Below are 22209 nucleotides of genomic sequence, written 5' to 3'. Positions count from 1 at the left end.
TCATATTCTGTCTAAATTCTTCAATCACGTTAAAGTCAATTCACAGAACCCTAACTGTACCTGTCCTGATGCTGGTAACAGGGGATTCAGCATTAGTAATGCCATTGAATATCAAGTGGTGATGGTTAGATTCCCGTTTATTGGAGATGGTCATTGTTTGGCACTTGTGTGGTACAAATGTTACTTGCTGCTTTTCAGCCCAAGCCTAGATATTGCCCAGATCTTGCAGCACTTGGACAATATTTAAATTGTTACAATAATACTGACATTGAATGCATGCTATTCTGATTAGAGTCACAATTGGATAAGAATTTTGATATTTGGTGAGTTGCTGCTTTGAAGATAAATATTTAACCTCATATCATTGTAAGATTCTTCCAGTAAAAATAGAATAATTCTGGCATCTTGTTTAGCCAGATCTGCAAAGTTAAGTTCTGTCTAAAATGTTGATGCGATCTGTAGTTTGAAAACTGCTCCTTTGCTATCTAACAAAATAATGGAGAACATGTGATGGTTTCCACAAATCAATGATCCAACAGGTAATACAATTGCCTTTTTCATAGAAGAATGAAGTCTATTTTGTATTGTAATATGTACTTAAGAGTATAGGACCCTTACTGCCAAAACACAGTTAATAAATATTTTACCTAGGCTGTTGCTTAAGATAGGTTATATATAAGTACACAGAATTAACCATCAGACAATGTGAGTTCCAATGGGGACTTTAAGTTTCTGTAATTATATTTGTCTTTTTTTTAACACAACCATTGTATTTGCAAAGTGATTTCATTGGTTTTTGACCAATTACAACATGTGGGCAGTGATAATCTTAAGCAGTTTGACTCAGCCCCAATTCTTAAAGGGACCTTGGGAAGGTCAGAATGAAAGCATTAATACAAGAACTGAGCCAGAAACTCAGGTTGAGGAGAATAGACTCTTTTTTTCAGAGAATCCCTATTGTGTGGAAACAGGCCCTTCGACCCAACAAGTCCACACTGATCCTCCACAGAGTAGCCTACCAGACCCATTTCCGTACATTTAGCTCTGACTAATGCACCTAACCTACACATCCGTGAACACTACAGACAATTTAGCATGGCCATTTCACCTAACCTACACATCTTTGGACTGCAGGAGGAAAGCAGAGCACCTGGAGGAAATCCATGCAGACATGGGGAGAATGTGCAAACACCACACAGACTGTTGCACAAGGCTGGATTTGAACCCGGGTCACTGGTGCTGTGAGGCAGCAGTGCTAGCCACTGAGCCATCACACTGCCCCTTTATTTTGCACTTATTGGATCATATGAATTTCCAAAAATAAGGAAGCACCTGGTGAGAAGAAACATGCCTGTAATGAAAGCTCACCTCTCCTATTGCAAATTATCACATACACTTTATGTGAAAAAGTGAATGCAATGTTACGTAACAAAATGCTCAAAGATTCTTATGGATTATATTACACACAGTTCATAAAAGACTAAAAACAGTAACTGAATCTTGATTGAGGCTTAGCCATTATGAAGTAGATGCTACGATTTAAGAAGCTTGACAATTGCAAGTGATGGTGCAGATTTATCCCATAATTTTATAATTGCATTTTCAATAATACTTCCTGGACCAAGATTGCCTGTCTACAGTACAGGAAAAAACACTTTTGTTGCTATTTAAAAATTAATTTTAATCAAAAAACATCAGGCAACCAAAGCTAGTGTTTGTAGGTTTGATCAATTGCCATGCAAGAAAACTGCTTTTGAGTGGCTTTCCAATTTTTCCAAAATGAGAACTATGAATTGCTCTGAAAGAACATGAATATAATAGGACAGCATAATGAGCTGTTTCTAATCCTTCATTGACTTATATTGTTTCTTTGTCTGCTTTATGTTGTGGGCAGTTGCATCGTTTGGTTAATTCTTGCTTTACCACTTCCTCCTTGAATCTGTATTGTGTTTCAACTTTCCATTAGCAGACAATAATTTCAAGTTGTTCTCTCCCTTTAAATGCTTCCTATTCTTGCATTCCAAGTTCTGAGTTTTCACTATAATCACTTTCAGATGCTATCCAACAGCTTTTGCTCCCATTAATGAATAAACTAAGTTTGCTCAAAAAGAAAAAGTAAGACTGGAGACCACAAACAAATGATTAATCCTAATTTGATCTAAAACATATCAAGATAAATCAAACATTAAAAACACAGTCAAATTAAAAAATAAATTACCAAGACTGCCAGGCCTAATTATAGCCAGCAACCACAGCACAGTGCGTGGTGCCTTTCTGACTCGAATAGTAGGAGCCAATAAGGTTTGTTTGCGTTGTTCCGATGTCAGGGAATATTCTTGGCTGCTGTTTATCTCAGGGAGAAATACTCAGTCTTTTTTGTATATCATTTAATAATCACAACACAATGCACAGTACTTCTTTGATTCCTGTATGAGGCGTCAAACTCAGTTCCAGATCTTTCGTTTCTCATATTTAAGTGTCTGAGTCTCTTGTGTGTCTCCCATTGGTTTTGTGTTCCCAGACTCAGGTCTTTAACATTTGTTGTGGGACATGTCAGCAGAAACTTAGTTTACAATTACTGGGAAACTACCAAGGGAAGTAACTCCTGCTTAGGCACCACCCCTCTAATATGAGGGGTGTTATAAGAGTTCAGTGCTCAGTTTTCTGTTTCTATGTTCAGGCACTGACTCTAGGATGCTGAAACGCACAGAAAATAAGTTTATCTTGTGACACACATAAATCAACGGGGAAGAATTACCTAATCAAGAGGTTTTCCTTATCAAGAGCAAAAAAAACTAACAATGTACATATTGTTCTGAAATTGTCTTTTAGTCCAATTGTCTAACCAACTATCCAAGCTCTCATAGAAATCACATGTCCAAAAGATAACATTTTATTTATCAACATCAATGACAAGAAATAAAAGAATTAGTGTTACATTCTGATTCTGTTACAAAGTTTTTATGAAATCTTTTTTACTGACAGGGTTATGAATGTTTAGAACTCTTGCCCACAAAGGACTATGGAGGCTTAGTCTTTGAATATTTTCAAGGTGGAGAGTGACAGATTTCTGATTATCAATGATATACAGAGTTAGGGTAATGACGTGAGTAATAGTGTTCAATTTAGCCCATGATCGTATTGAATGATGGGATAAGCTCAGCAGGCTGAATGGCCTGCTCCTGTTGCTATGTCCCTATTTTCATTGCTAATGTATTGCTGTATGAATCAATCAAGAATTTATAAAAGCCTTCCACTCAATTGAACAGTCTCTATTACAGGGCGACCACTGTATCTGTGTGTCTGGTTACAGCTGTTTCAGTTACCCACAATTTACTACATGGAAGATTCCAGAACCAGGGACAAGAGGGCAGCGGGGAGGTAAATTTCCCATTACCATGAATGGATTCGCTACTATCCACAGTTTTGGGCATCCGTGGTAGACCTTGGAACATATCCCCCTTGGCTATGGGGGGACTACTGTATTCACCTCTTCTATAGTTTCATTTACTCTAATGAGTTTAAGCATGAATAAATGTACCCTTTTTTAAAGGTTTGTACTTTAGTTTTATGATTTGCCTGGTGTCCCTCATGGAACACCACCTATGCCCTCCACCTCCTCCAAGACGTTTGTTTCCCTGGCCCCCAACACCACATCTTCACCATGGACATCCAGTCTCTATAGTCTTCTATCGCCATGACGAAGGCCTCCAAGCCCCCTGTTTCTTCATCTCCTGATGTCCCAGCAGTACCCTTCCACTGAACTGGTCTTCACCCTCAATAATTTCTCCTTTGAATCTTCCCACTTCCTCCAGACCAAAGGGGTAGCCATGGGCACCCGCATGGGCCTCAACTATGCCTCTCTCTTTGTCGGGTATGTGGAACAGTCCATTTCCGCAGCTACACCGGCACCATTCCCCACCTTTTCCTCCGCTACAATGATGACTGTATCGGTGCCACCTCGTGCTCCCACGAGGAGGTTGAATATTTCATCAATTTCACCAATACGTTCCACCCCGATCTTGAGTTCACCTGGACCGTCTTGGACACCTCTCTCCCCTTCCTGGACCACTTCATCTCCATCAATGGTGACCGACACAACACAGACATTTTCTAGAAACCCACTGACTCCCACAGCTACCTGGACTACACCCCCTCCCACCCTGCCTCCTGTAAAAATGCTATCCCTTATTCCCAATTCCTCCCCCTCCACCGCATCTACTCCCAGGAGGATCAGTTCCACCACAGAACACACAAGATGTCTTCAAAGACTGCCATTTCCCCTCACACATGGTCGATGATGCCCTCCAGCACATCTCATCCACTTCCTGCACCTCGGCCCTCGAACCCCATCCAGCCGTAAGAAGGACAGAATCCCCGGTCCTCACCTTCCACTCCACTAACCTCTGGAAACGTTGCATCATCCTCCACCATTTCCGTCACCTAGAAACGGACCCTATCATCAGAGATGTTTCCCTCCTCACCCCATCTGCATTCCGTGAAGACTATTCCCTCTACGGCTCTCTTGTCAGGTCCACACCCCCCACCAACCCACCCTCCTCTCCCAGTACCTTCCCTTGCCACTGCAAGAATCGCAAAACCTGCACCCAGACCTCCCCCTTCATCTCCATCCATGGCCCCAAATGAGCCTTCCGCATCCATCAGAGATTTACCTCCACTTCCACACATCATTTATTGTATCCCGATGAGGTCTCCTCTACATTGGGGAGACAGGACACCTACTTGCAGAACACTTAAAAGAACATTTCGGGGACGCACACATGAAGTAACCCTACTGCCCCATGGCTGAACACTTCAACTCCCCCTCCCACTCCACCAAGGACATGCAGGTCCTGGGCCTCCTCTATCGCCTAACCCTAACCAGCCGACACCTGGAGGAAAAACGCCTTATCTTCGTCTTGGGACCCTCCAACCGCAGGGGATTAATGTGAATTTCACCAGTTTCCTCATTTCCCCTCCCCCCACCTTATCCCAGATTCAATCTTCCAACTTGGCACCACCCTCATGACCTGTCCTACCTGTCTATCTTCCTTCCCACCTACCTGCTCTACACATCCCTCTGACCTATCACCTTTATCCCCACCTCCACCTACCTATTGCATTCTCAGATACCTTCCCACAACCTCACCCCCCCCTCCCATTTATCTCTCTACCCCCATGGGTCACAAGCCTCATTCCTGATGAAGAGCTCCTGCCCGAAACGTTGACTCTCCTGCTCCTAGGATGCTACCTGACCTGCTGTGTTTTTCCAGCACCATTCTCTCATCCCAAATGGAATGCCTAATGAATTCTAAAATGCTTTGCATTTTGTGTGGAAAAGTGGGGCTGCTTTTGTTCCTTATTTAGTGGATAGTCAATAGGAGACTGGGCCTAGAACCTCCTCTTACCTTTGTCCTTTTTCATTCATCTACCTCTGCTTTAAGAACATTAAAAATACATGATATGATACTTTAGAACAAGTTATTTTGGACTCAAAGAATTAACTCTGTTTCTCTCACCGCTAATGTTTCCAGACAAGCTGAATTTCTTCAGTATTTTCTTTTTGTTGTTGTTGTTTTAACTGTTGCTAACTTCAGCAAATATAAGACAACATATAGTTGTAATTGGTCAGCAAATGTTAACAAAGGAGAAAACAAAAAAACTGAAAATTAATTGAATGGTAAGTGAAGTGCCATTAACACTGCATTTTCTAATATACATCAAAAATTTCTCATTATCCCTGTCTCTGCCCTCTTCACATCCATCATGATCCTTCACATAGTTTACAATGCTTTCAAGTTTAGTGACAGTGACAAATTTTAAAATTGTGCCTGATATACTTGAGTCATGGTCATTAATTTAGAACAAGAAATGTTTTGGTGCCAGGAATTCACTGATTATGAAAATATAATAATGTGGATGCTGTAAATATGAGACAACTACAAAAAATGCTGCAGAAACTCAATAGGTCTGTCAGTACATGTGGAAAAAGGAGCAGAGTTGATGTTTTGAGTCTGGTATGACTCCTCTTCAGAACTGGAGAACTTCAGAAATAAAGCTAAATCTTCCAGTTCAAAAAATAACTCTTGACCACTACTTCATTTCCTGTTACTCAACCACACATATCCATGCTGCCACTCTTCCTTTTATTGCATGGGCTTTAACTTTGCTGAGAGCCTATTGTATGGCAATTTATCTATGTCTTTTGGAAATACATGTGCACTACATTAAATGTATAATGGCAGACTTTCTCTCAGTTCATTGAAAGCGTTTGTTTGGATTAAGTGAGGTGGTCACATCAGACTGCAATGTCACCAGACAACAGCTAGCGCAATTTTCTTTTGGAATCCAAAGCTCCACCAACTACATATGGCATGACATTTATTCTAGCACACCATGCTGGTGTCTAGTTCATTTTGATAAATCGGTGCACTTGCTATTTGATTACATCAGGTTGTTTCGTGAATAAATTGTTATGGTTCTATGAATGTGTGTTTCATTCAGAAATTGTTACTATGGTTCTGAAGGACTTAGAGATGAAAATATTGTGTCTGAGACCCGTTCACTAGGTCTTAAATTTGACTCCCATATTATGCTACCTTATTTGATCCCAGCTGAACAGGATGTTCAACTTATATCTAAGTCTAATATAGGAAAAACCAATGCACACATTGAGAATATAAATCAATTTCTATGTCTAATAAAAAAAATAAAGGAATAAATATATTAATATGAATTATTTGTGAGGCATTATTTGGCTCCAACCATTTTTGCTGTAATCCAAGCAGCAAAATAAGTATTTTTCAAACTTTGTATGTAACGTAAGTATTCTACTATTCTCAATAGAACATAAAACATATAAAAGTGACATTAAGAGCACAAATATTGAGGTTGGATGTCAGACCAATCATTACATGAAAGAATAAAAAGCATTTAGGAAACAAATCAGATACACTTCTATTTTAATTAAGGTTATATATTGATTAAATTTAATTTTAAGCCTGAGATAGTTCATGCACTTGCTACAATATATAATGAATTAGGCAGGCAGGAGGCTGGAAAAATACAGCAAGCCAGGCAGCATCAGGAGTTGTAGAAGTCGACATTTTGGGTGTAACCCTTCTTCAGGACTACAACAATATATAAAGACGCAGATTATTTTTGTATCTGCAAGGAAGAACAAAACCATCTTTGGTTAGTAATCTTTTCATGAGCTATCCAATACAATTATTTAGACAGATAAACAATTAATGATGTCTAACATTTTTTGTATTTTGTGTGAAAAGATGGTGTTGTTTTGTTTTAACTGCCCAAGTATCTTTAAAGACTCTCAGGAATACTTTATTTATTTTTACATTCTGTAAAATCGCCATATCTTTCAGTAAGCTGGATAAGGTGTATGGAAAATGATCTAAGGTTAAGGTCGTGCTATACTTAGACAATGCTGAAAATGTGTTGCTGGAAAAGCGCAGCAGGTCAGGCAGCATCCAGGGAACAGGAGAATCGACGTTTCGGGCATAAGCCCTTCTTCAGGAATGAGGAAAGTTTGTCCAGCAGGCTAAGATAAAAGATAGGGAGGAGGGACTTGGGGGAGGGGCGTTTTCTTCCTGACCTCTCCGCCCCCACCCCAGTCTGACCTATCACCCTCACCTTGACCTCTTTCACCTATCGCATTTCCGACGCCCCTCCCCCAAGTCCCTCCTCCCTACCTTTTATCTTAGCCTGCTGGACAAACTTTCCTCATACCTGAAGAAGGGCTTATGCCCGAAACGTCGATTCTCCTGTTCCCTGGATGCTGCCTGACCTGCTGCGCTTTTCCAGCAACACATTTTCAGCTCTGATCTCCAGCATCTGCAGACCTCACTTTCTCCTATACTTAGACAATGACCTTTAATGAATAGTGCTGGGTTCCTTTGACACACCCAAACGTATCATTTCATAATTCACTGCTTTAAATTAAATCAGTCACAAGTCTGCCAATTTCACCAACCTTCTTCTGCACTCTTCGCATCTATCACAATCCTCCTTATAGTTCACAATACTTTCAAGTTTTGTGACAGCTACAGATTGTGAAATTGGGCTCTGCATACTTGAGTCGAAGAGTGTGGTGCTGGAAAAGCACAGCCCGTCAAGCAGCATCTGAGGAGCAGGAGAATCAATGTTTCGAATATTAGCTCTTCATCAGAAATGAGCTTTTGGCCCAAGGGGGCTAAAATCAGTGCTTGAAACATTGATTCTCCTGCTCCTCAGATGCTGCCTGACCAACTGTGCTTTTCCAGCACCACACTCTTTCGAGTCTGATCTCCAGCATCTGCAGTCCTCACTTTTTTTTCAGAGTACCTGAGTCAAGGTCATTAATATAGGTCAAACCAAGTTTTGGTCTTAGGGAATTCACTGAACATGAAAATATAATACTACAGATGCTATATATCTGAAACACACTCAAGACATGCTAGAGAAACTCTGTAGGTCTAGCAGTATTTGTGGACAGAAACAGAGTTAATGTTTTGAATCTGGTACGAATCCTTTTCAGAACTGGAGAAGTTTAGAATTCACTGTAAACCTTCCTCCAGTCCAAAAACAACCATTAACCACTATGCCATTTTCGATTACTCAGCCAACTCATATCCATGCTGCCACTCTTCCTTTTATTGCATGGACTTTAACTTTGTAGAGAGCCTATTGTATGGCATTTTATCATATGTCTTTTGGAAGTATATGTATACTACATCAAATGCATAATGGCAGATCCTCTCTTAGCTCATTGAAAACCTGTGTTTGGAGTTAATGAGGTGGTCACACCAGGCACCAACAAGTGTAATTTCCTTTGGGTAGCCAAAGCACCACTAACAACACCAAGTTGATGTATGTTTCTTTTACTGCTGTTGTGAAGATGTGATTACTGGTGACAGAGCATAAACTACCATGCAGGCAGTATACCTTTTATGATATTGCTTAAAAGGTCATCTCTCAAACATACCAGCTTGGAGATCCTCAAGATAAGCTGTCTGGAACTAAATAAAAGGGAGAACAGAAAAAGATGAAAAAAAAGCACCAAGGCGAATGAAAATTTTAACTTGGAATAAAACTGGGAAGGGGGCAGGGGGTGAAAGATGCTTTAAAACTCCATTTCATTTTGCTGTAAAATCTGAAGAGCTGTCAAGGCTTCCTGCTGGCTAATTTTCTCCGGGTTTACTCAAATCTTGCCATTCTTTATAGCTATGAGCTGGAATATGGAACAGCTCCATTCCTTGCCACTTTCTCTTTTGACCTTTTCCCATGTGAGTACACTGAAAATTCTAAGGACCAGCAGTGTGCATGCAAAATACATTTGCTATAATAGCAAAGGAAGCTTTTCAGTGGTGAAACTCACAATCAGCTGACAATTATATATTTACCAACAGTCGATTAAAGAGTCTCTTGGTCAAACAGTGAGGCTCTGCATCATGATCACAACTTTCTTGTCGAACTTTATTGCAATTAACATTAGAGCTGAAAGCTCAAAGCTGAGACAGATGTTTTTCAAAATCAAACTTCACTTGTAAATATTTCAGATTACATTGGGTTTACAGTAATCACATGTGAATCATTGTTATTTGTATTCATTCTTCATTGTATGTTCATGCTGGTGTTTAATGTTGTACTCACTGCTTGATGGGGATTGACTGACCTTGCAGGCTTAGCTGGCTTTCTGGTCTATGCATTGTAACAGGTATTGCCAAGAGCCATCTCAGTGACTAACAGAAATATTATACATGAGCCCAATACCTGACAAGACACAACCAGGTAACACCCTGAGATGGACCAACACTTGGATTGTACTGACAGCAAACTTTGGGATTCTCAACATTGATCAAATGTTTCCTTCACTCATAGGATACCAACCCCTTCTCACTTCACCCCCGCAACCCCAAACTCACCTTCTATCCTTCTCTGATCACTCTCCCATTCCTCCCAGTCCCCAACCCGACTCCACAACTGCCTCACCACTGACCCACCCTGCCAACCCTGAGCCTCAATGCAAGAGTTCATTCCCCTGTCTTATGCCATAGAGTTAAACAAGGAAAATCACTGACCTCACATAAAGCTGCAAAAGCCAAATGATGTACACCACTTTGAACAATTGTGAACCAGGTTTTGTGAAATTTTTGCACGTCAGTGCCTTTACTTTGAGGATAAGATATAAGTTAACAAGTTTTATACTAATAAGCAGTCATGAATGTAAAATGTATAATAAATAGCAGCCTCCAACATGCCGTTGACATTATCTCTATAGTTCAACCCTTTAAGAAATTAAAATTGCCCATTCCCTCACTTAATTAAGTCACCCCATATACTACCCTTGTGAACGCCAAAAATCACTGTTCTCCATTCCTCATCCCACTTTCCCTTTTGAAAATGTATGCATTCTTCTCTTGAAAATTTCTGTCAAATCCACATCCTCCATTCTTTCAGGCAGTACTTTCCACATTATCAAAAAGGTTCTCTTCACAGAACTTTCACATTGCAATTCAAATGTTTCTGGCACCTAAACATAAAGCTGTCAGTGTCAAATGGATATGAACTTAGAATAAAATATACCGGAGGGATCCTCTGCAGCTTAAAATCTGCAAGTCTGTGACAAGTATAAATAACACCAGCAGTTGTGCAGAAAATCCCTAAGATGGAAACTCTCCTGTTTCAACATGAACAGAAACTCTTTTGAAACATTAACACACAGGTGTAGACGACCACCTGTGAGACAAAATATAACAACTTTACTGCAATTTATAACATTCAGACATGCTGATTGTTGACACTCTGCCACAGATTGTACAACAAATGCCTGTTGTGATAGTTGTTCAGATTAACATTTGAAAATATTTTTAACCTGAGAGACAATTGTATGTTTTAGCTTGAATTTCTGTGGAGATAATACTGGTCTTCTGATAGAACTCTGGCAAGAAACAGATGGAATTTCAGGGAGATTCAGAGTTATCTAGCATACCTGGTTGTTCACCATTTTTAGAGTTTTCTTGATGTTTTGTTATCTGCCCCTTAAAAACTAAATGATAATTTGGGGGCATTGACCCCCTTAAGTTAAAACTTCTTTGACCACGAGAGTGTGTCAGTCATGCAGTTCTGACCACTATATGCAGTAGTTGAGCTTTAGCTGTACCTGCCCTCTCAAAGGGGCATTGTGGAAGATCCATCAATAGACCACAAACTAAGTAAATTACCTGGATTCTAGATCATAACCAGTTAAAAAGCAAAGACAAAGTTCAGGCCATTTCTGTATTACCAATTAAAACTATTCCTGAATGATAGGGGCAATGACTAGAAAGTTAGGAAAATCACTGGAGATGCCAGCAAGGAACTTTACATCAAGAGCAATTAATGCCATTTTCCAAGCAAGTGTGGAACATTGAGATAAGAATCTATGTGAACAGTGAGGAGACCTATTTACATGTACTAACATCCTTAACATAATATCATCTTCCCTCATTGATATGCAGTTTCCCATTCTCTCATCTTCAGGATAGAATTTGAACAATGGTAATTCTCCACAGAGATGTACCCTGGTGACTCCAGCTCTCTAGTTGCTCTTCTGGACTTCTGTCAGTCACCAACATCTCAGAGCATGGTCCATGTGCAGTGACTGTATGCATTCTTCATCTTCCAGGACCCCCAGATCCCCATCCACAAAGTGAGGTGCTACTTTCCCTTTGCCCAACATGACTGGGACTGCAGACTCCCAGCGCTTGACTGGATGCACAGCAGGACTTCAAAGCTGGCATTGGAGCCAGGAATCATGTAAGGCTCTGGCAGTGGCCATATTTCCACCTGTTGGAAGGAAGACAAAATGATGAACTGGGCACCACAGATACATAGGTAAGAGCCAAATTGGGAAGATAGTGTAAGCAAACTCATTTAGGCTTACGGAGAAGAACCCTACACAAAATATGCCAAAATAGGCACTGAGCTGATTTCTGGTCAAACTCCCACTATGTCTCTTGCTAGTTCAAAAGAACAAAAGAGAAGTACAGCACAGGAACAGACCCTTCAGCCCTTTAAGCCTGTGCCAATCATCTTGCCTTAACTAAACTAAAAAACAAATATTCTGCCCTTATTTGGTCCATGTTCCTCTATCCCCTCCCTCTCCATGTAAACATTCAGATACCTCTTGAATGTCGCCAACGTTTCCGTTTCCACCATTTCTTCTGGCAGTGCATTTCAGGCTCCTACTACTCGCTACGTGAAAACCTTCCCTCGCACATCTCTCTTAAACTTTCCCCCTCTCACCTTGAGTCTGTGCCCCCTTGTGATTGCAGCTTCAATCCTGGGGAAAAGCTTCTGCCTATCCACCCTATCTATGCCTCTCTTAATTTTGTCGACCTTTATCAGGTCTCCTCTCAGCCGTGGAGTTTCCAATGAAAACAATCCTAGTCTTTCCAACCTTTCCTCATAGCCAATGCCCCCAAGACCAGGCTACATCTTGGTGAACCTTCTCTGCGCTCTATCTAAAGCTTCCAAGTTCTTCTGGTAGTGTGGTGACCAAAACTGTACACAATACTCAAAATGTAGCCTAACAAGGGTTTTATATAGCTGCAACATGGTTTGCCAATGCTTGTACTCCATGCCCCGGCTGATGAAGGTAAGCATGCCATGTACTTTCATAATCACCTTGGCCACCTGAGGTGCAAGTTTTAGGGAATGCGGCCCTGCACCCCCAGATCCATATGTATGTTAATGTCCCTAAGTGTTCTGCCATTTACAGTATAATTCCCACAGTAAATTTGATTTTCCAAAATCCATCTGCCATTTCTGCACCCTAGTCGCCAATCTACCTAAGTCTTGTTATATCCTTTCATAATCATTGGCACTATTAATGACTCCACCAATCTTTGTGCCATCTGTAAACTCACCAATTGGACAACACGCATTTTCCTCCAGATCACTTATATATATATATTACAAACAACACAGGGCCTAAGACCGATCCCTGTGGAACACCACTAGTTATCAGTCTTCCTACTGAAAAGCACACTTCCACTGCTACCCTTTGTTTTCGATGACCAAACCATGTTGTATCCAGCTAGCCAGCCTACCCCAAATCCCATGTGGTTTTAGGTTTTGCACAAATCTGCCCTTTGGGACTTAATGCCTTTCTAAAGTCCATATAAGCTGCATCCACAAATGCCTTACCAACGTTCATATAAACACATCGACAGCCCTTCCCTCATCAAGTATCTTTGTTACCTCTTCAAAAAAATTCAATCAGGTTGGTGAGTTATGACCTTCCCTGTACAAAACCATGTTGTCTCACTAACTAGTCCATTTTCTTCCAAACGTGCATACATTTGTCTCTAAAGAGCTTCCCCATCATAGACATCAGGCTCACTGGCCTATAATTTCCTGGATTATCCCTGCTTCTTTTCTTAAACAAGAGAAAAATATTGGCTAATCTTCAGTCCTCTGGAACCTTTCTTGTGGTCAAAGAGGATGTGAAGATATCTGCTAATGCCCCAGCTATTTCTTCCCTTGCCTCTCGCAATCAACCTGGGATAGATCCCATCTGGCCCTGGCGACTTGTCTACCTTAATGCAATTTAGGATACCCAAAACTTCCTCCTTCAATATATTGACATTCACCAGAGTATTCACACATTCATCACTGACCTCACCATCAGTCATGTCCTTCTCCTTGGTGAAAATCGACACAAAGTACTCATTAAGAATCTCCCCTACTTCCTGTGGCTCTGTGCATAACTTCCCTCCTTTGTTCTTGAGTAGGCCTACTCTTGTCTTTCCATGTTTATGTTCCTTCCTAATTTCTCTCCTTCTTAAGGGCTTCGTCAGTTTGTAATTGCCTAGACCTTTCCTTTCTCTTTATTTTTGTAATTCGTTTTTCCTTCTTTATTAATATGGCGGCACGGTGGCACAGTGTTTAGCACTGCTGCCTCACAGCGCCAGAGACCCGGGTTCAATTCCCACGTCAGGTGACTGACTGTGTGGAGTTTGCACGTTCTCCCCGTGTCTGCGTGGGTTTCCTCCGGGTGCTCTGGTTTCCTCCCACAGTCGAAAGATGTGCAGGTCAGGTGAATTGGCCATGCTAAATTGCCCATAGTGTTAGGTAAGGGGTAAGTGTAAGGTATGGGTGAGTTGCGGTGTGGACTTGTTGGGCTGAAGGGCCTGTTTCCACACTGTAAGTAATCTAATCTAATCTATTATCTTGGTCGTCCTATGCTGATTTCTGCAATCTTCCCTATCTTCAGCCTTGCTATTCATTTTTGGCAAGATAATACACACCTTTCATTAAACTAATATAATATTTAAATTCTCTTGTTAGCCACATTTGCCACTTTCCATAAAGGGATTTTATCCTTAAAACAATGTATATTTGTTGCAAATTATAAACTAATTCTTCAAATTTATACAATTGATTATTTATCTAGATACCTATTAATCTAGTTCCTTAATTCACCATTGTCAACCTGGCCCTCAGATCTACAAGGTGTATCTTGTTCAAATTTAAAAATGTAGGATGGGTTTTCTCAGGTGGAACAATGGCACCATTTTCTGGTTGTGAATCCGATTGTTCATTTGGGATGACTTGCTGCAGCTTTACCCTAGAGCAATGGTTTTATCATTCCACCCTGGACTCTCTGATTAACTGCAGATGGAGAACACAGCCAAACAAACAATGAGGTATCTCTGTTTAAACGAATCACAGCAGGATTCACAATAATAGTAGTGATTACAGGTTGTAGCGTTCAGGATAGCTGTGGCAAGGAGCAAAAAGCAATGGAATGGATAGAGATGGGGAAACCCAGAGAGACATGGAACAATCATAGATACCACACTACTAATTAACATTTAACCATAACGTGTTCAATTGGTAATGTCAATATACTATTGTTCTATCAAAGCCTTCATGATGCCAACTTGGAACTCCAGGATAAAAAGCCTACATGAAAAGTGAACCAATGTGGCTAACAAGATAATTTAAATATAATAATAGTTTAAAGAAATCTTGCCAAAAATGAATAGCAAGCCCAAAGATAGAGAAGATTGCAGAAATCAGCAACATTTCATCAACTTGTGTAATTAACTGGAGTTCTGTTTTATCTCCCATAGATACATTTGATGGTGCAGAAAGATGAAATGTAGGATGACTCCAAAGAGTCCTTGGAGGAGAACCAGCACACTGAGGATGCACCATCACCTTTCATCTACTTTTCAAGCTTGAAAGATTTCCACATCTTGCTGCATATGAGCATAGACTGCTGTGGGAGATTTATTGGCTAGAAACCTACCAGGCTCTGAACAGTTTGGCTGATAGTAAGATGTGTGGTAGAATCCAGCAAGATGCTTGTCTTGATGTCCGGATCATTTCACTGGTATTACCCACTTCATTCAAAGTTTCACCAAAAAGAGGCAAGTTCCCAATTGATTATTACTCTTTATTAACTGTGCAATGCTTTTAACAGTTTAATTTCCCACGGGTTGCATCTTACCAACCTCAACATAAGAACTAGTTGTTGGGAAAACTCAACATAGAAACCGGAGCAGGTTTTTAGCGGAGTGAATTTGCCTCTTGGCCATCTTGACCATGGACAAACTGGAGAGTAGGGCACAACGCACAAGCACCAGTCAAACGTATCCTTCCACCATGGACATAGGCCCTCCACTTTCAGGGAGAATGTGCCAACCTAGCATTCTCCAAAACACTGACATTGGCCTTCAAAGGCAGACTGTTTTAGGAGGGTACACTGACAACCATCATATGTGAAAGAAATCAATTACACAGCCTTTACCAGATTGTGTATCAGGGCTGCTCCCTGGCTCTCTCAGTGTATATTCACTTAGTACCTTCCAGCATGTTGGCAGCATGCATGTCTGGCCTGCCCTGTCCTGCCCTTCCTTGCTTTGCATTAACAGTTAGCACAGGAGCCTGTGCTGTGCAGCTGTCCTCAGAAAAGGGTATCTTGTGCATTGGACAAAGTGAGGATTGCAGATGCTGGAGATCAGAGTCAAGAGTGTGGTGCTGGAAAAGCACAGCAGGTCAAGCAGCATCTGAGGAACAGGAGAGTCGATGTTATGGGCATAAGCCCTTCATCAGGAATGAGGCTTGTGGGCTGGGGGCTGAGAGATAAATTGGAGGGGTGGGGTTGGGGACAAGGTAGCTGAGAAAGTGATAGGTGGATGAAGGTGAGGGAGAAGGTGATAGGTCAGAGGGGGGAGTGATGGACAGGTCCGGAGGGCGGTGTTGGATGGAGGCAGGTAGGTTGTAGGAGGAGGCCCAGCTCCTCCATAGTTTCCTGAATGGAGACTGTTGAGGAGCCTGCGTGCAGCTCCTCCTCTGGCTGTGTGTGTCATCTGCTTGTGAGGAGGAAGATACTAGGGCTAGGGTCAAGGCTCCTCATCCCCATTCTCACTTTGGTTCAGTCCTGAGGACCAAATTGTGGACAATGGAGAGCAGTTATTGTCAATTCTTCCTGCAGTTCCTGAAGGTTTTGGGCCTGTGTCTCCATGGCAACCACCGACCTGGTCATTGAGGCAAACAGAGTTGCAGGACTAGCTGCACTGTTGTAGGGTATGGGCGATAACAGGCAGTGCTGTAGGTTCTAAGCAATGGGATAGGCAGTGAATCAATGCAGTACTGCATTGCAGATTCTCGGCAATGCAGGCTAGTGAGTCCTTTGGCAGCTGCACAAAATCCCTTATGGCCAACATCCACTTCTTGCTGGGTGGTCATCAGGTTTGAAAAGGTATAGTCAAGAGTGTATTGCTGGGAAAGCGCAACAGGTCAGGCAGCATCTGAGGAGCAAGAGAATCGATGTTTCGGGCATAAGCCCTTCATCATGCCCGAAACATCAATTCTTCTGCCCCACAGTTGCTGCCTGACCTGCTGTACTTGCCCAACAACACACTCTTGACTCTGATCTCCAGCATCTGCAGTCCTCACTTTCTCTTTGGAGGGTTATAGGGCAAATGCAGCCAGTGGGACTTTTTTGGTTGGGAACATGGTCAGCTTGGACTAGTTGGAGCAAAGGGTCTGTTTCTGTGCTGTATGACTCTAAGACTCTATAAAGGCGTAGTATATACCCAACAGAGGAGATATGCATATTGGACAGTTAAAAGGATGCTGCTATAAAGGAACAAGGAAACTTCTCCAATGCCAATATCTTAGCAGAATCTGAAATTTCCAGATGAAAGACAATTAACTGTTCGTTGCCCCACCAGTTTGCAAGTAGGAGTCATTTGATTTTTCCAGAATTGGATTACTATTTTTAGTACTCTACAAAAAAATGTCTTCTTCTGTTTGACATATTCCCAAGAGAACATCCATTTGAAACACCTCTTTCTTTGAGAAAAACTTGAATACTGGCCAAAGTATGAACGATTTTAGTTTCCAGTAATAAGAATCTGATAGCTTGGACTTTTCTCCTACATTTTATTTCTTCAACACCTCCTTCTTCTGACAGCAATGACTCTTTGTTGGGGTACATTTCAATAGACACAAAACACTGTTCATACCTTGGCCAAGTATCCATTCATTGCATGTAAGCCTAGACATTGAGAGTAGGCTGTTTGACATTAGGGGACTTTTTATTTAATCATGTCCTCATCTGATGTCTGTACACAGACACATCCAACAAAAGCATTTGGTTAGTAATCATGAGAAGTAATCTTTTTGATTTTAGTTCTTTTGGCCAAGTTCACTATAATCAATAATATCTTCGTACATTGCTTCTGCCTGAAATTAGTTGACAGATTAGGATTTGGGATCTTTCTGGTTTGTTTATTCATGATTCACTTTTATAATTGTCAGAAAGTCAAGTGAGCATTTTGTTATCTTACTTGAGGATGTGTTTTTTTTGTGCTTATGCTTGTCGTTACCTTAATTACTTTAACATTAAGGTAGAGTTCAGGATACAGGCTATTTCAAACTTCTAGCTAAAATTTGTGGGTAGTCAAGGCAGTAGCTATGTTATTTGACTGAAGCCATTCTCTAGATGTCCCAACTACCTTCATGTTTGGGTCATTGGACTTCATTTGAAGGCAGCTAGTGGGCATTGGTTCCTGCTGGAACTCAGTAGTTGGATCTAGTTGGAGGAAGGGATCATTGGTGGGAAATTGGCAAACCTGTGGTATATGAAGAAGAGTAACTATTGGACTTGACTCATTCTCTCCATGTGTTCACTTCAGTTTAACCACAATTCAAGTTATTTCTGAATTTATATGCAATGTACAGTACAGCCACAGGCCATGTGGCTCAAACAGATGTTTATGCTGCTGAAGAGTCATTTCCCACTGTTCTTGATCTAACCCTATTAACATAATCCTCTATTCATTTCTTATTTGTGTATTTTTCTAGCCTACTGTGAGTACATTGATGCCACCTATCTCAACTATTTTGTTATATTTCACTTGCAATATTCTCTGAACTCCCTATTGAGTTCATATGAACAGCTTGTATCTATGGACCTCAGCATCCCAGAAAAAGCAAACTCTTTCATAATCTTAATAACCATCAGCAGATCATCATTCAATCTTCACCATTATAGAAACAACTTCTCTAATATTTCTAAATAGGTATAAAGTTAAATAAAGGGGCAGGTAGTTCCTCCACTTGTCCCTCCAATGTCTATGACGTGTAGTTTAATGATAATGATGGAATAATATTATGTTTCAAAAGTAGTTGGGAACACATTTGTCAGAGTATGAAATTTTATCTTATGAGCTAAACCATGATATTAATATTCGACTTCCAGTTTTGCCAACCAATCAGAGTGTAGCTGTATTGGGAATCGATGTGCCTAAGGAAAGAATTCCAGTTAAACTGGCATGGATCAGAGTAGCTACAACATCTTTTCTTCCTCAGGCTTCCACAGCCACAAAACTGGAAAGGAAACACTGACAGGTTTCCTACTCCACCCCACCACCACCCTCTCCTGGGGCTCTAACCTTTCCTTAGAGTTCCTGCTGAAAAAATGTGAGAGGCTGAAGAAGTGCTATTTCCTGTGGATGGGAGGAAAAGGCCAGTCTCTCAAGCCAAGCAGGCCTGACTAGAAGAAGCAAAGAAAGTGAGCAGAAGAGTATGCTCCCGTGACACTGGATACAGTGTCCCAATCATTGAGTGACCTCATGATGCCAGGCAAAGTGATCATGAGCATTGGTGCCTACTGATTCTTTCTCCAGGTGCCGCTTCACATTCCCATTAAAGCAGCCACTCTTGCTCAATGTCGTGCCATCTCTCAATCTTGCCTCACAGCTTGCTCTTTGCTGCTGTTCCCTAGCTGTGTTTTTACTGCCTCTGAATCATTTTTACTGTGTCCAACATTTTTTCTGACACCAGGATCAACATTGCCTCTGCCATAATTGCTGGAGTTCATGTTTTCCCCTTAGCCTACTAAACCCTCTACATCTGCATCATCAGGTCATAAGCCATGTCACTTATACACAAAGGAGAAAGTGAGGACTGCAGATGCTGGAGATCAGAGCTGAAAATGTGTTGCTGGAAAAGCGCAGCAGGTCAGACAGCATCCAAGGAGCAGGAGAATCGACGTTTCAGGCATAAGCCCTTCTTCAGGAATGCAGGAGAATCGACGTTTCGGGCATAAGCCCTTCTTCAGGATACTCCTGCATTCCTGAAGAAGGGCTTATGCCCAAAACGTCGATTCTCCTGCTCCTTGGACGCTGCCTGACCTGCTGCGCTTTTCCAGCAACACATTTTCAGCTCTTATACACAAAGTCTAGGATGTCCCCTTAGTGCAATACTGAGGAGATGCTGCACTCTTGGAGGTGTTGTATCTTGGTTGAAATGTTTAACACAATCAGGTGGACATAAAAGATCCCATTCCACAATTTTTAAGATCAGGGAAGTTCTCTCCAATATCCCTGAGGGTAATTAAGAGTCAATCACATTGCGATGGGTCTGGAATCATGTGTAGACCAGACCAGGTTAGGACACCAGTTTCCATCCTTAAAGAGCAGAAAGAGAGTGAACTAGATTTGTTTTTCCACAAATTGACATTGGCTTCACGTCATTGTTAGAATCTTAATCCAGATTTTTATTGAATTCAAGTTCCAGTAATTACCATGATACAATTTGAATCCAGGTCCCCTGATGGCCAAATGGCCTAATTCAGCTCTTATACCTTACATATAATGGTCCCGGAATATTACCTACGCCTCTGGATTAATAGTTGAGCAATAATACTGCTAGGCCATTGCTTTCCCCTAGGATTATGTCTTGTATATGCCTTAATCAATGCCTTAAAGCAGATAATCTTCTCACTATCACATTATTTTTGTGGGACTTTACTATGCTTAAATTGGGTGGTGTGGTTCCTACCATACATTAGTGACTCACTTCAAAATTACTTCTTCAGCTATAAAGCATAATGGAACATCTAAAGGTCATGAATGGCAAAAAAAAATTCTCTTTCCTTTTAGGCATTTTTCATTGTCTTGGTTAAAACTAAATAGTGTCATAAATAAGGTTCCTATCCATTTCAAATTAACGATTTTCTTACTGCTATTGTTGGCTCCTATTAGATTTTAACACTAGATATATCCAGTGGATGCTGATGTTTGGGAAATGCTGAGGCAGCTCAATTAAAAATTACTTTCAGCTACTAAAAATCATGCTCTAACAATGTTTGAGAACCTCATAAAGCATGTGGTGAAAAATTTCCTTCATAAATATTTAGTGTACTTAGATGACATCATTGTGTATACAAACAATTTTGATAATGTAATTACAAGTACTCCTGAAAAATATTTAGTAGCTATGTCAAGCTGAACTTATTCAATTTTTTTTATTGCAAAACTCTTTCCATTATGCCTTCCCTGCCTTATTGTAATTATAACCAACTATTTATGAATCTTAACATTTACTTTGGGAACACATAACTTTATGGGTGAAGTCAAATGTTGAAAGCAGGTTCAAATATTGAACCATCAGTGTGAATTATTTTACAAGATGTGATAGGATTCATCCTGACAAATTCCACTTCAAACATTATGTCGTAAAGATAAATTGAAAGGTCAGCAAACACATGCAGGTTCAGTTCAGAAGAAAAGATTTGTACCAGCAAAAATGCTGCCTAGCAACCTAGAGTAGACAAAACAAATGGAAAATTCCCTGTGTTTTTTATTAAGAATTTTGTGGTAAACATCAATGAGTTAGCCACTGTCCTTGCCTCCCAGGGAGACATAGTAATGGTAAAGATCACATCTGGTAAATGTGCGCAGATTCACCAAAAGAAAATGCTTATGACTTTGTTAGTTGAGTGAGAAATTAAAGAACAAAGATAAGAATGAAATTTCACTGGGGTTGAGCATCCGTAAAGAACACTGCTGGGAAAAGAGTTGAATTCTTATGCTGCTTATGATTAGATAACTTTGATTTCTTTTTATTTTGAATAATAAACTATGTTCTGTTTTGCTAATTGAATTGGCAACCTGGTGTGAATATTTTCAATACCTGACTACCTTGGTAACCAGATTTCAAATTAAAGTATGTGTTTATCTAAAACAATGCAGACTAACTGATCTTGGTGCTCTGATTTAGAATAAGCTTACTAATGAGGCAAGAGCACCAATCATAGTATTTTCTAATCCTTCAAGCCCACAATATTCAAATAAAGAACAAAATATGTGAAAGAAATATAAATAACAGAAGAACAGTGTTAACTAAGCTTCACATCCGTCCTTTGCCAAAGCTGAGTTCAACTTTTCAGAATTTAATTGTTGGTACAAATATAAACTTTCTGATTTAGAATGTTTCCAGAGGTTCTCTGATCTGCTGTTGTGACTTTGGTTATAGATCTGTGGAAACTCTAATGTAATTCACTATTAACTCTATATGTATGCAGTTTCTACAAGGTTATGGCTTTTGGTCAAAAGACCATCATGGAAGCTCCAATTACTAATTTTTAGGCTTAAGGCTCAACTACCGGGAAAGACATATTGCAAATTCAATACCTGGAATGCGTTAATTGCAGGCTTTGCTCTGCAGTGTTTGGTATTATGCAGGACATTATCATCAACTAAACTACTGCTCTTTAACACAAATCGTGTAATTCTTTCTCTGGGTAAGAATTAGTTAATTATATCCTTGCTTGGAGAAGGTTATTTGTCTTTTATCACCTCACAATTTCAACACAATACAAGTGCTTTGACCTTAAACAGATTTGAAGGAATAAAGGCAACATTCTGA

This window comes from Chiloscyllium plagiosum, chromosome 3 (assembly GCF_004010195.1).
Source record: "Chiloscyllium plagiosum isolate BGI_BamShark_2017 chromosome 3, ASM401019v2, whole genome shotgun sequence".
NCBI lineage: Eukaryota > Metazoa > Chordata > Chondrichthyes > Orectolobiformes > Hemiscylliidae > Chiloscyllium > Chiloscyllium plagiosum.
Note: the sequence above shows the minus strand (reverse complement) of the source record.